This window comes from Gossypium hirsutum, chromosome A08 (genome assembly GCF_007990345.1).
Source record: "Gossypium hirsutum isolate 1008001.06 chromosome A08, Gossypium_hirsutum_v2.1, whole genome shotgun sequence".
Lineage (NCBI taxonomy): Eukaryota > Viridiplantae > Streptophyta > Magnoliopsida > Malvales > Malvaceae > Gossypium > Gossypium hirsutum.
Window position 1 is genome coordinate 34,903,096 of NC_053431.1, and position 15,277 is coordinate 34,918,372.

Genomic DNA, 15,277 nt, shown 5'->3' on the forward strand with positions numbered 1-15,277 from the left:
TGCTAAAACTTTCCCAAACTTACCAACATTTACCATTTCTTTTGTCCAACGAAAACATATCAAATATATCATATTGCATCACATAACTTATACCAAAACCATGACATATCCACAACCATACCAAGCCATATCACATAGCTAAATATATACATCACAAAGCATAATCCCACAACTTCTAGCCCATACATGCCATACTTTAATATATACATTTTCAAAGTACCAAAATGAGGTTCGATAGTCTGGTGATGATTCTTGACGATCCCCGAGCTCACAGTAGCTTCGATATCTATAAAACAATGAAAACATACACAAAAAGTAAGCTTTCAAAAGCTTAGTAAGTTCGTACCAAAATCATCAACAATATATAAAATATGAAACAACAACACATAAGTACTTATAAATTCTCAACTCATTTGTAACATCACAAAATAGGGCCTAGTCGAAATAGTAGTTTCAGGACCATAAATTTGAATTTAAAATATTATTTTTATGATTGTTATGAGGTTTAGAATATGAATGTATATATGTGTTAAAGTTTCATGAAGAAATTCTAAGTATAAGTTGTTCAATTGGAAATTAGGGACCAAATTGAATAAATTGTAAATTTTATGTTTTAGAAGCAATTTGTATGAAATTGCTTTGGATTATTAATTAGGAGGTCTTAAAGAGAAATTTTCCCATTTTCTAAGTTTTTGGAGAAAAATGGGCTTATATGGAAAAATTTGAAGGAAAGGCGTTAGGGGTATTTTGGTTATTTGGTATATTATTGAAATAAAAAGGGAAAATAAGTAAAAAATCAGCTCATTCTCTCCATGTAGCTGCCAAAATTTTAGGGTTCTCCATAGCTAGGGTTTTCAAGCTTTCCAAGCTCTATAGTAAGTGCTCCCAAGCCCCTTTTTTAATGTTCTTTGTATTTTTGAAATCCCAGTAACTTGCTCTCTCTTTTTCTACCCATATTTCATACTATGGTTCATGTTTAGAAATTTACCCATGCATGAGAAACTTATTTTTTGATGATTTATGGAAGGATATGAGAGTTTAAAGGATGGTAAACAACTTTTACTAAGTAGATTTTCATGAAAAGGGCTTTAAGGACTATTTTGTAAAAGTTGTAGAAAAGGGTAGAAAAAATGTGAAATAAAGGAAAATGTGGGCTGTTATGAATATGAAAAATGTTCAGCTAGGCTTAGGTAACTAAGAAATCCCATACATTGTATTATTCGAGCCTAGAGACTAAATTACAAATATATGAAAGTATAGGGGTATAATAGTAATTTTACCTAAATATCAATTTTGGATCGTTTTGAGTAATGTATGTATTAAACGAGCTAAATATGGTATTATAGATCAAGAGAATCGAAATACGGGCCTTGATCGGGGAAAAAACAAAGTTTACGAGGTTTAGACTCGATTTCTAATATTTTGTAACGAGGTAATTACATATGCAAATAAATACATTAATTATTGTTATTAAATGATTTATTGATACATTTATGCTTAATATGCTTATTTGGCTATGTTGATAATATGGCATGTTTTGATGCTTTGCTATATAATTATGAGACGTTGACCATGTGAAAGAAACCATTATGCAAGTATGTTCGGTAAAGGTCTGGAAGTCTAAAATACCATTTGAACCTTAAGGATAGTTGAGGATACAAGTGACATGTCACTAGGATAGTCATGTGTGTTATGAGCTCATTTAATATGTGATACATGCTAGGGTCCACGTGCTGGGTATCCAGAGTTGTGTTCAGATACTCTTTTAGCTCTTTGAGTAGCCCCATTGAGAGCGGCATGTGATTCTGTGATATGAGGCACTTCGGTGCACATTTTGTCAGGTAGCCAAGGCTACGTTTAGGCACTTCTGTGCATTTCTTCATTGTGCCCGTATCATATTCCATGTGTTCAACGGGTAAGGTAATATGAATTCCAAAAGTAAAATTTAAGTGAGCCATATGTGTGCAAGATGGCACAGGTATGTACTAAAACCCTATAAGGACTTAGTATATGATGATATTATGAAAGATATGTATTTGGATAAGCATGTGCATATGAATATGGAAGGTAAATATACATATGACATGAAAAAAAGTATCATAATGGATAAGTAATTATGCGTAGATTATCAATAATTACAAAATGTAGATTATTTGTGTACTTACTAAGCTTTATAGCTTACCCCCTCTCTTTTCCCTTCTCTTTAGATACGTCGGAGCTCAAATCACACTATCTTCAAGGATTTTGGGTATAAAAGGGTTTAATCATTTTGGTCATGTCATGTATAGGAAACTTGTCTACTTTGTGTATATATGCCATGTTGAAGTAGCCAAGTGTAATGGCTCATTTGGGCATTGATTATTTTGTATGTGGCCATGTGATTTGGTCCATATTAATGATTGGGATGTATCCGTAAGTTTACCTTTACATGCATACTAAGATGTGTATGTGTTGGTTTGATGGATGACTATTTTTTTGCTAGTACCTCATGATTTAGCACTCATAATGGATTGATATTAAGGAATATGGTAAACTATGAAATTGGTATGGAATGACTAAAAGTTAAGGTTGTGTGAATACTAATGGACTAGTATGAAAAGGGGTCATAGTGATGTTATAATGTTACATGTTTAAGTGTCCAAATATATCATGGGATATGCCATTGAACATATGGAAGTGTATGATTGTTTAAAGGTGACCAAGGGCTTGGAGACTAGCCTCCAAATGGTCCACATGGTAGACACACGGGCTTGTGTCTAGGCCGTGCGTGACACACGGTCAGCCCCATGGGTATGTCGTTCAGCCGTGTGTCCCCTGCACCTTGAATTTTAGGTTAACATGCATGGTAGTCAACACACGGGCAGAGACACGGCTGTGTGTCTCAACCATGTGGAGGACACAGCATCTGGCCATGGATGTGTGCTTGGTCGTGTGCCTCAAATTTGTATGATGATGTCATAAACAGAATGCTCGCTAAAATCACACAGGCTACAACACGGGCGTGTCCCAAGCCGTGTGAGGAACAAGGGCCAAGGACGTGGGTGTGTGCTAAACCGTGTGCAAACCCCTGTAGGTTCAAATTGGAAAATAAATCCAATAAATCCACACGGGTGTGGGACATGAGCGTGTCCCCAACCACACGGGCGTGTGAGGCTTTAACCTAAAAATTTTCTTAGAATTTTCGTAAGTTCTCGGTTTAGTCTCGGACCACTAATGACATATGTTTTGGGCCTCGTAGGTCCATAATAGGGACAAATTGACTTTAATTGATTGGTTTTAGTTTGAATGAAATTTTGTGACCCAGTTCTATATGTTTGGTTCTACTTAGGTCCGGTAATGCCTTGTACCCTATCCCGGCATTGGATATGGGTAAGGTGTTACATTTATTGGTATCAGAGCTACGATTTAGTCGGTTCTTGGACTACGCAGCATGTGTCTGTGTCTAGCTATACATGCCATGCGTAAATTGTGATAGTGTGACGACTCGTGACGATATTAAATTGTGTTTTTCATATAGTAATGGATCCTGATCGAGCTATAGCAGATGATTTAGAAAGCAATACACCAATCCCCGCTCAAGGGACGGTGCCTGAAGAATGTAGACCCATAATCGTGACCCAAGGGGGGAGGCTAGTGAGGCTATTTCCAAATGATGAATGATTGGTATGCTGAGTTCCTCTGTGCAAACCCAGCCGCTCAGACGTAACCTCCTCCACCCCTTCCGAACCCTCAGCCTGTACCCGTGATTCCCTGAGGTATAGATTTTATGAGATTTTCTAAAACTCTTATGGTTAAGATTCGGAAACAAGGAGCAGAGGATTTTAGAGCTAACACTGAGGATGATGTTGAGAGAGCTGAGTTTTTGCTCGAGAATTCTATTCGGATGTTCAATAAACTATCTTGTACACCTGAAGAGGTTTATCGACCAAAAACATAAGGAATTTCTTGAACTTAAATAGGGTCACATGTCGGTTACCGAATATGAACGAGAGTTCGTCCAGCTTAGTATGTATGCCCGAGAATGTGTGCCCATTGAGGCTAAGATGTGGAGGAGGTTTGAGGATGGACTCAATGAGGATATCAGGGTGTTAGTGGGGATCCTTGAACTAAAGAAATTTGTTGTGCTCGTTGAACGGGCATGTAAGGCTGAAGAATTGACAAGGGAGAAAAAGAAAGTTGAGCCGGAAGCTAGAGATATGCGAAAGAGAATGATGAGCAAATCGGCCCCAACTCAGTCTAAGAAATCTAAAGATGTGTATTCTCATTATTATGCATCGGCAGAACACTCCCATGGTAATCATAAAAAGCAAAGTTTAGGTTTTCAGACTCAGGCTACATCTGTAACTAGCGTAGGAAACGCTAAACCTCGTCGACCCGAGTATGAATACTGCAGAAGACGTCATCCGGGCTCATGTAGGAGGAATGATGGGACGTGTTATAGACGTGGTTCTCAAGACCACTTCATTAAGGATTGTCTCGAGACGGACGAGAGATTTCATAATACAAGACAGAGTGGTTCAGCTTCAAAGGCGAGACCCCCAAAAAGTGCAGATACTGGAGCTGGAAGCAAAAATAAAACACAAGAGGCGACAATACGATCTGAGGCTAGGGCTCTGGTTAGAGCCTATGCCGTACGAGCACGTGGAGAAGCATCGTCTCCTGACTTGATCACCGGTACATTTTCTCTTTATGACACTATTCTTATTGCTTTGATAGATCCAGGATCTACACATTCGTATGCATGCATTAAATTGGCATCTAGCTTGAATTTACCCGTGGAGTCTACAGAATTTGTGATTAGAGTGTCAAACCCGTTAGGCAAGCATGTCTTAGTCGATAAAGTATACAAGAAATGCCCTTTGATTATTAGAGGTCTTTGTTTTCTAGCTGACTTGATGTTGTTGCCGTTTGATGAATTCGATGTTATTTTGGGTATGGATTGGTTGACACCCCATGGTGCTATAGTAGATTATAAACGAAAAGTTATGGAATTGAGGAATGAGAATGGTGAAGTCCTTCGAGTCGAATCAGATGAACTTAGTGGCTTGCCAGTCATAATTTCTTTGATGACCGCTCAGAAATGTATGAGAAAAGGATATGAAGCATATCTAGCTTATGTGTTGAATAAAAAGGAATCTGAGTTGAAAGTCGAATCAGTGCCTATTGTATGTGAGTTTGTGGATGTGTTCTCAGAAGAATTGCCAGGTTTACCCCCTGTTAGGGAAGTTGAATTTAGTATTGAGTTAATGCTAGGGACTACACCTATCTCTATCACTCCATATAGGATGGCTCCGATGGAGCTAAGGGAATTAAAGTCACAGTTGCAAGAAATGGTTGACAAAGGCTTTGCAAGACCCAGTTTCTCACCTTGGGGTGCTCCCGTGTTATTCATAAAGAAGAAAAATGGTTCAATGAGATTATGTATTGATTAGTGGTAACTTAATAAGGTAACAGTTAAGAACAAATATCTGTTGCCAAGAATTGATGATTTGTTCGATCAGCTAAAAGGAGCGACATGGTTTTCCAAGATAGACTTGAGATCCGGTTATTACCAGGTGCGAGTTAAGGAGACAGACGTACCTAAGACTACTTTTAGAACAAGGTATGGTCACTATGAATTCCTTGTTATGCCATTTGGATTGACGAATGCTCCGGCTATGTTTATGGATTTGATGAATAGAATATTTCGTCCATACTTGGATAAGTTTGTTGTAGTGTTCATAGATGACATTTTAATTTACTCTACAGATGAGACAGAACATGATAAACATCTGAGGATCGTTTTTAGACTTTGAGGGATAAGCAATTATATGCCAAGTTCAGTAAAAGTGAGTTTTGGCTTCAGAAAGTTGGATTCTTAGGCCACATTGTTTCCAGTGATGGTATTCGGGTTGATCCTAGTAAAATTTTTGCCATTGTTGAATGGAAGCCTCCAAGGAACATAACCGAAGTTAGGAGCTTTTTGGGCTTAGCTAGTTATTACCAAAGGTTTGTAAAAGTATTTTATATGATAGTCTCTCCTATGACGAGACTACTATAGAAGGATGTTAAGTTTGAGTGGATAGAAAAATGCCAACAAAGCTTTGAAAAGTTGAAAATGCTATTCACAAAGGTGCCGGTGCTAGTACAATCAGAACCAGGAAAAGAATTTGTAATCTACTGATCATAAGAGCCTCAAGTATTTGATGACTCAAAAAGATTTGAATTTAAGACAACGAAGATGGTTGGAAATGTTGAAAGATTATGAGCTTATAATTGATTACCACCCGGGAAAGGCGAACATGGTCGCTGACACTTTGAGCAGAAAGTCTATATTTTCTTTAAGGGCAATGAATACACAGACGACCTTATATGATGATGGTTCCATTTTAGCTGAATTGAGAGCTAGACTAACTCTTCTCCGTCAGATTTGTGAAGCTCAAAAATCTGATGAGGAATTATAAGCTAAGAAAGTTCATGTGAAACAACTAGTGAACCCGACTTTCAGATTGACTCTAATGAATGCTTGAGATTTCGAGGAAGAATTTGTGTTCCAAAGAATGTCGAGTTGATCCGGATTATTTTACAAAAGGCACATAACAGTCATATGTCAGGTCATCCGGGAAGTACCAAGATGTACAATGACTTGAAGAAAGTTTATTGGTGGAATGGCATGAAAAGAGATATATCAGAATTTATAACAATATGATTGATTTGTCAACAAATTAAAGGTGAACATCAAGTACCCTCCAGTTTACTCTAGCCTATTGTGGTCCCAGAGTGGAAATGGGATTGGATCACTATGGATTTCGTGACAATGTTGCTAGTGACTCCAAGAAAGAGAGATGCTATTTGGGTGATAGTCCATAGATTGACTAAATCAACCCATTTTATACCAGTACGCATAGATTATTCTCTAGATAAGTTAGCCAAGTTGTACATTTCAGAGGTTGTTAGACTTCATGGTGTGCCATTGTCGATTATTTCAAATAGAGATCCTAGATTTACGACGCGATTTTGGAAAAAGTTGCAAGCGGCTTTAGGAACGAAACTAAATTTTAGTACTGTTTTACACCTACAAACTGATGGACAATCCGAGAGAATAATTCAGACACTTGAAGATATGCTTAGGTGTTGTGTTCTTGAGGTTCAAGGCAGTTGGGAAAGTTATCTACCTTTGGTTGAATTTACTTACAACAACAGTTATCAATCTAGTTTAAGGATGTCACCATATGGGGCATTATAGGTCGAAATTGTTGAACTCCTTTGTATTGGACAGAGCTCAATAAAAGTAAAATTTTCGGAGTTGATTTGATTAAAGAAACCAAGGATAAAGTTAAGGTGATTCAAGATTGTTTGAAAGTAGCGTCGGATAGACAGAAATCGTATGCTTATTTGGAAAGGAAAGAAGTTGAGTATCAAGTGGGTGACAAAGTATTCTTGAAGGTATCACCCTGGAGAAAGGTTTTAAGATTCGATAGAAAAGGCAAATTAAGTCCTCGTTTTATTAGGCCTTATGAGATTACTGAGAGAATAGGACCGGCTGCCTATCACTTATGTAACACCCCGTACCCGAGACCCTTTCCGGAGTCGGACACGAGGGGTTTGCAGACTTAAATCACTTATTTGCACAGTCCATTTTAAATTTCCAGACGAGCTGGCTAACTGCGTCACTGCCACCTTTAAAATCATATCTCAAGATACAAAACTCAAAAACCAGCTCCGTAAATTTTTTCTGAAACTAGACTCATATGTCCATCTACAAATTTTTTTCTAGAATTTTTGGTCGAACCAATTAGTACAGTTTATTAGTTAAAGTCTCCCCTGTTTCAGGGTTCGACTACACTGACCTTTGCGCATTACGACTTGGATATCTCCCTGTACAGAGCTTCAATACTGATGCCGTTTGTTTCTATAGAAACTAGTCTCGAAAAGGAGTCTATAAATATATGGAATGACTTCTAATTATCTCTGGTTAATTTATAATGAATTTCCAAAGTCAGAACAGGGAATCCAGAAACCGTTCTAGCCCTGTTTTTCGAAAACTTAAATATCTCACAATATACTGTTCATATGATCGTTTCATTACTTTCCTATGAAAATAGATTCATCAAGGTTAGATTACATAATTTTTTCACTATTTAATTCCATTCCTACTATTTTTAGTGATTTTTCACATTCATGTCACTGCTGCTATCAGCATCTATTTTTAAGGTAGACTTTACCTATTACATAGTTTCCATGATTCAACTAGCCCTTTAGCATATATAGCACAAATTCTCAATATCATACTTACTTCACATTACCAACCCTTATATTCATACACAAAAGATCAACTTAGCCAAAGGCCGGTAGCTCATTTATCGACTGAGCGAATACTAATTGTAAGGGATCAACTAAATCAATGCATATACGAGACATACCTCATTGCTGGGATTTTACGAGCATATTAATTGAAACTATTACAGCAAGGTCACTCATTCCCAAGCCAAGTACCTTCGGGATTTAACCGGATATAGCTACTCGCTCAATGCCTTCGGGACATAGCCCGGATATAGTAACTCGCACCAATGCCTTCGGGACTTAGCCCGGATATAGTAACTCGCACAAATGCCTTCGGGACTTAGCCCGGATATAGTAGCTCGCACAAATGCCTTCAGGACTTAGCCCGGTTATCATCCAAATATTCATGCACATATCAATAAATAATGACACATCTATATTTCATTTTCATAATTAGAGTTCAAACACAAGTCACGTATTAAGCAATCCCATTTTCGGCTCACTAGCCACAACAAACAGCATGGTTTAGTTTGCTTTATGACACGATCTCTATGCACATACGGCTACCCGTCATACGCATAGACTAATTTACTCAACCTATAATTAATAGTAGAATCATCATATCACCGTATATTTGTTATGCTCATACGTCATGACTTAATCAAATCGTAAACTAAGTCTTGTTACTCGAAACTTACCTCGGATGTTGTCGAACGATTTCGGCGGCTATTCAATCACTTTTTCCTTTCCCTTATCCAACTTTGGTCCTCTAAGCTCTTGAGCTAATTCAAACAAATTTAACTTATTAAAGTCTCATTATGCTAGCTTATGGCCGAATATGACGAGTTTGATAGGTCATATGGCCACTTTTAGCTCAAATACAAAATGGTCATATGCATTTTTAATCACATTGAGTAATTTAATACAATTAATCTAACATTTCCTCATGTGCACCTTTATGACCGAAAACACACATCATTAACCTAATATCAATTACTAAGCACTTTAGCAATTTCTCCTTGAGCCGATTATCCAAGTCAAAAATAATAGAAGTTGAACTAGAAGTGGAATGAGATATGAAATTAAAGCTTATTGAATCTATTTTCATATAAAAGAAACATAAAAACAACGAAATTCTTTATTTTGAGATATTTTTATTTTTGTAAGACTTGGTCAGACTGATTTTGTGATCCCCTGTTCTGAATTGTAAAAATCATTAAAAATTGTACAAAATAGTGAAGGAATATAATTTATATGTTTGGATTCCTTATTGAATTTATTTTAGGAATAAAGAAACAAGAACCTCATTTGAATTTGGTAGAAAAATATAATTAAAGTTTAGTGAAGAGTGGTCGAAGCTGTCAAATAGAAAAATAGGGGGGAATTTAAATAAATGCCTGTACTTATTTGCTAGACCAAAAATTGCGAAAATTTTATGGTGGAAAGATATATAAGTCTAGTTTCTGGTAAAATTTACAAATCTTAATTTGGAGTTTCTTAGCTCCAGATATAAATGATTTAGTAACTGTGACTCAAGAAAATAGCTTAACTAGAACATGTGTAAATGTACAATTGGGATAGTTTTACTATGGAAAGCATGTTAGTAAATTGCTTATTATTTTCATGCGAGCTTACTAATCGTAAAGCTTACCCCCTCCTTTCCATTTCTTTTGGTGTTGTCAGGTTAACTCAGTGTTGGAGATCGTCCGAGGTAGCATCACACTATCAAGCCAACATATTGACAGTATAAACACATATGCTAGAATTATCAAGTGAGTGGCTTGTATAGGGACCTAGTTTTATAACATGTGTTATTATAATTTGGCCAAATATATTGGTCCTTAGTGAGTTAATGATTTTGACCTATAAATCTAGCTATTCATGTTATGTCTGATATTGGTGATGTGCATATGCTTGTTTGCCATGCATGGTTGGTAATATGTTATGTGTTGTTGTAAGAATGCCATGCTTGTGTCTTGATTATGAATATATAATTACTCAAATATACCATGTAAATTGCTATGAAAATGTATAAGTGTATGTAGGTAATTAAGGGTGACTATTGGCTTGGAAAATAGCCTTGAAATTGACCACACGGCCCAATCCATACGGGCATGTGACTCTCCGATGCAAGAAAATTAGTTAAGTTGCCCAAAGATTTTCAAAGTTCTTGGTTTAGTCCCGAAACACCCCAATGTATGTTATAGGTTTCGGAGACCTATATAAGGGACGATATGCATGTGTTCGAGATGTTTTAATTTTTGGTGAAATTTTATGGTCTGGTTTTGCATGTTGTAAATGTTTAAGTCTGGTAACGCCTCGAACCCTGTCCCAACGTTGGATACGGGTGAGGGATGTTACATTTAGTGGTATCAGAGCTATGGTTTAGTCAGTTTTCAGACTAACCTAGCATGTGTAAAAGTTCAACTATACATGCCACCGATCTGTGATAGTGTGATGTCTCCAGACGTGTATGAGAGCCACTTTGTTTAGACAAAGGTATTCTCCAACCGAGCTACACCGACCATGTTGAATGTGATGCTAAAATATTCGAGTAAAGTGTAGTTATGACGAACTGAAACTTGGAAATGTATGAATGAGGATTCATGAAAATGTGTACATGGTGAAATGAGCTTATCTATGATTAATAGATAATTCCATGATGTATATGATTGATTTATTTGAAAAAATGCATGTGTTTGAGTAACGTATCAAAAATATTGGTAAGATGAATATTCTTGTATATTTGTTGGGATGATTATGATTGGTAAGCTTGTATAACTTGAGTAAATGTATTAAATTTCTTGGACTGATATATATGATTGTAATGATATGTATATGATGATGTGTAAGATGAAAGTTTAGACTGTGATATACTTATCCATGTTTGTTTGGCTCTTATATGATATTATGTGTTTGGTTTGTCTAATTTAATGAATGGATAAGTAAGATTGTCTAGGAAACATGGAAATACATGTATAAGTACACTTGTTTAAATGAGATAACTGGAAAGTGAGTGTAAAATCAATATGAATGTTGGTTACTTGAAATGAATGACATGATTGAAATATGATTGCTATGATGAAAACTGTGTTACATGTATATGAGAGTTGAGTCAGAGGCTGTGATAGCCCTAATTTGACTCTAGTCGAGAAGTGGTTTCGGGACCACAAAATCGAGTCACAAGAATAATTAAATGTTATATTTTATGCCTATTATAAGTGAAAGTGTATGTGTGAAAATTTCATGCTTTGATTTTGTCTTTTAAATGTGAAATTAATTAAAAAGGACTTATGTGAAAACATTGAAATTGTGATAGGTTGAAGTGCAGTGGTCAAATATTGCATGGCTTAAAATATGGGGATTTGCATGTCAAATTCCCCATTTTTAAGTAAGTGGCCGACCATGGTGATGGTGGAATAGACATATATGCCTTACATATTAATATTATAATGGTTAATGGGTTAGATTAATGAATAAAAAAAAAGGCCATACATCCTTGCCTTGTTCTTGCGAATGTTTGAGAAAGAATGAAGAAAAATGCTTTGAGGATTTCGGCAATGGAGCAAGCTCAAAATCTAAGGTAGAACAAAAGGGCTCTTTGATATTTGGCCTTGGTGATTCTAATTGGAGGTATGTTTAATTTTATTTCTTGATAATTTATGTGAAATTGAGTTAATTGCTAAGCTCCTTTCATAGCCCATGACTCAATTTTTGTTATTGGTTTGAAGTGATGCATTCGGCTATGGGTTGTAGAGTGTCTTGGTTGGTGTTTTGATGTTTTTGTGATGAGGCATGAAGATGGTTGATTTTGAGTGTTTAATAAAAAGGATTGGATGTGAGTGTGTGTGAAATAGCAAATGATGAGTCTCGGTAACTTCATGAAGAGTTCGGCTATTGTGTTTATGTGAATATATATATGCTGAATGTAGTCTTGGATAAGTAAATTTTGATGTATTAGATTGGTAACATGGTTATGCCGATTGTGAAAATGTGATAAAGGTGCCAAGAAATATTTGTAAACATGCATAGTACCGAATGTGTTCATGAATGAATAAGTTATGTGGGTTGTTTAAATGAAAGAAATGGATAAGTTAAGGTATAATTGAGTGTTCGAATATGAATTAAAGAGAGAAATGAGGTAAAGGATGAGTTTGAGCTTGTAAATGATATATGTGATTTAATTGAGAATTTATAATCGACTAAAGCGATCATTGTGTAATTATTTATATATTTTAATTACAATGGCCGAATGTAGCATGAATAAGAATGTGAATAAATTGTAGTTATAGAGGTTGTCAATGGAAAATATGAGTTGGATGAGCTAATGCCGAATGGACTTGTGGAATTAAGTATTAAAAGATTTTTTATTAATTAGTTAAGTGATATTAGGCTATATGAGCAGCATGTGCACTGATGTTATATTACGGTCTAAGAGTATATATATAAGTGTGGGAGCATTCAGTCAATGAAGATTGGTTGTATGAAAGTAAGGTTAGTGAATGTAGTAGTGCCATGTGAAGTGTGTAAATTAGATGACTTTGATAAGTGCTGTTTGTGTTTTAAGACTTATCAATGTTTTTTTTATATGTGCCGAATGTGGTTTTAAATAATAGAGATGTGATAAGTTGAATTTGTTAATCAAGCTCAAGAGCATAAGGAGCCAATTTTGGATAAAGGGAAAGCGAAACTAGTTGATTAATCAACCCGTAATTGTTCAATGACATCCGAGGTAAGTTTTAAGTGATTAAACGTTGAGTAAATTCAATCATAATAGGACATAATGAGTTGATTTAATAAGATATGATGTGGCCATGATATGTTTTAAATTCAAATGGTAAGTTCATAAGTGTTTGGACTTGGAAATTTAAGAGCAAATTGTAATAATTTGCTTAGGACAGCAGCAGTAACGTGATTTTAGAAAATCACCATAAATTGTTGGTGTGGAATTATAGGCTGAATAAAATATGTAATCAAAGCTTAATTAGTCTAGTTTCTTATAAAAGAGACCGTGTAAGCAAAGAAATTTCCTATAAAGAGATATTTAAGGTTGTGTGAGACAGTGTCAGAATGACTCCGAAATCCCCTATTCTGTTTTTAGAAAATCATTATAATTTGTAAAAAAATGGTTATAAGATAAAATTTATATTCTTAGACTCCTTAATGAGTCTAGTTTCAAATGAAATCAAATAGAACATATTTTGAATTCTGTACAATGAGAAATTTGATTCGTAGTGAAGAGTGATCAGATTAGTCAAACAGTGAAACAGGGGAAACTTTAAGAAAAATCTGGTATTGATTGGCCAAACCTAAAATTCTAAAAATTTTATGGATGGAAGATATATGAGTCTATATTCAGGGAAAATTAACAGAAATTGATTTTGAGTTTTGTAGCTCCAGTTATAAATAATTTAGTGACTATTGATCAGGAAAACAGCTTGTAGTGAATATGTGATTTTGTTGTAAACATTGATGAAACTATTTGAGTTGCTTATAAGCTATTGCTGAAATTGATGTACAAGATAAATATATATATGTGTGGTAAAGCCGAATGGCTAGTGTGAAATATGTATGAGATATGTATATGTGGTAAAGCCGAATGGCTAATATGAAATATGTATGAGATATATATATGTGGTAAAGCCGAATGGCTAATGTGAAATATGTATGAGATATGTATATGTGGTAAAGCCGAATGGCTAACATGAAATATGTATGAGATATATATATGTGGTAAATCCGAATGGCTAATGTGAAATATGTATGAGATATGTATATTTGGTAAAGCTGAATGGCTAATGTGAAATATGTAGGAGATGTGTGTATATTGTGGCCAAATGACCAAATGTGAAAGGTGTGTATTATTAGATATTTGATGAGGCAAATGAATTACAAATATGACAGTCGATGTGAATGTTGTAACATGTGATTAAATGTACATGAAACTTGGAAATATATTCCGGGTAAGACCCGATGACTACGTGTGGAGATTATGTCCGGGTAAGACCCGATGACTACGTGTGGAGATTTTGTCCGGGTAAGACCCGATAACTACGTGTGGGGATTATTCGAGCTAAAGGTCTCGCTGAAGATTCGAGTAAAGCATAAGATTATACGACTTCACAGTAACAATTGGTAATAAATACGTTCAATGAGTTAAGTTGGTCAGGTATGTATTTTGAGATTATATTTAATCTTGATTTGGATTAAATCACAAGGTCGTTATGTGATGCATATGTGAGAAAAGCAATAAGACTGTTCTATGATTATTGTGCATTTGGTCAATGTGAAAAGTTAGGTGAAAATATGTAACGTACCTATGTTTATAAGAGATCACTATCAAGTGAGAATTTATCTGCTTATTGTGTATTACGTAATTGTGTATATTCGGCCAAAAAGGGTAGTATACCTAGAAAGAGGTTATATGAGAATTCGTAAGATCGACTTTTAATTTGGTTGGTCAGGTATGTGATAAATACTTGTACATGTTAGACCCATCAGAATTAAATCATGATTGTAAAGTGAAAAGCAAATATGAAAATGCCATATGAATATGTGAGTATTCGGTTATGGAGAAATACTATAGGATATTGGGAGATATACATTTTGATTTGTCCGATGAGGATAAGTATAGATATGAAACGAAATGTTATATGTGAATCAAATAAACCAATTGGTTATATTTGAGTTCACTGGTTTTAAATTGCTTAAGACTTACGAAGCTTACAAAAGCTTACTCCGTTATTATGTTTCTCTGTTTTATAGATTGTTGATTCTGGCCTTTTTGCTCGGGGATCGTCAGCAACTTGTCACACTATCACTATCCACTATTTGGTACTGCTATGTTTTGGATTATCTTATGGCATGTATAGAATAGACTAGTAGTGGGAGGATATTTTGGTTAATGTATATAAGCCATGCGAATATCACATCTTTTGAATGTTTACTTTTATAAGTTTTTAAATTTTATCCCTGGTTGTGTCTAGCAATTATCCAATTGAATGATCTTTACTTC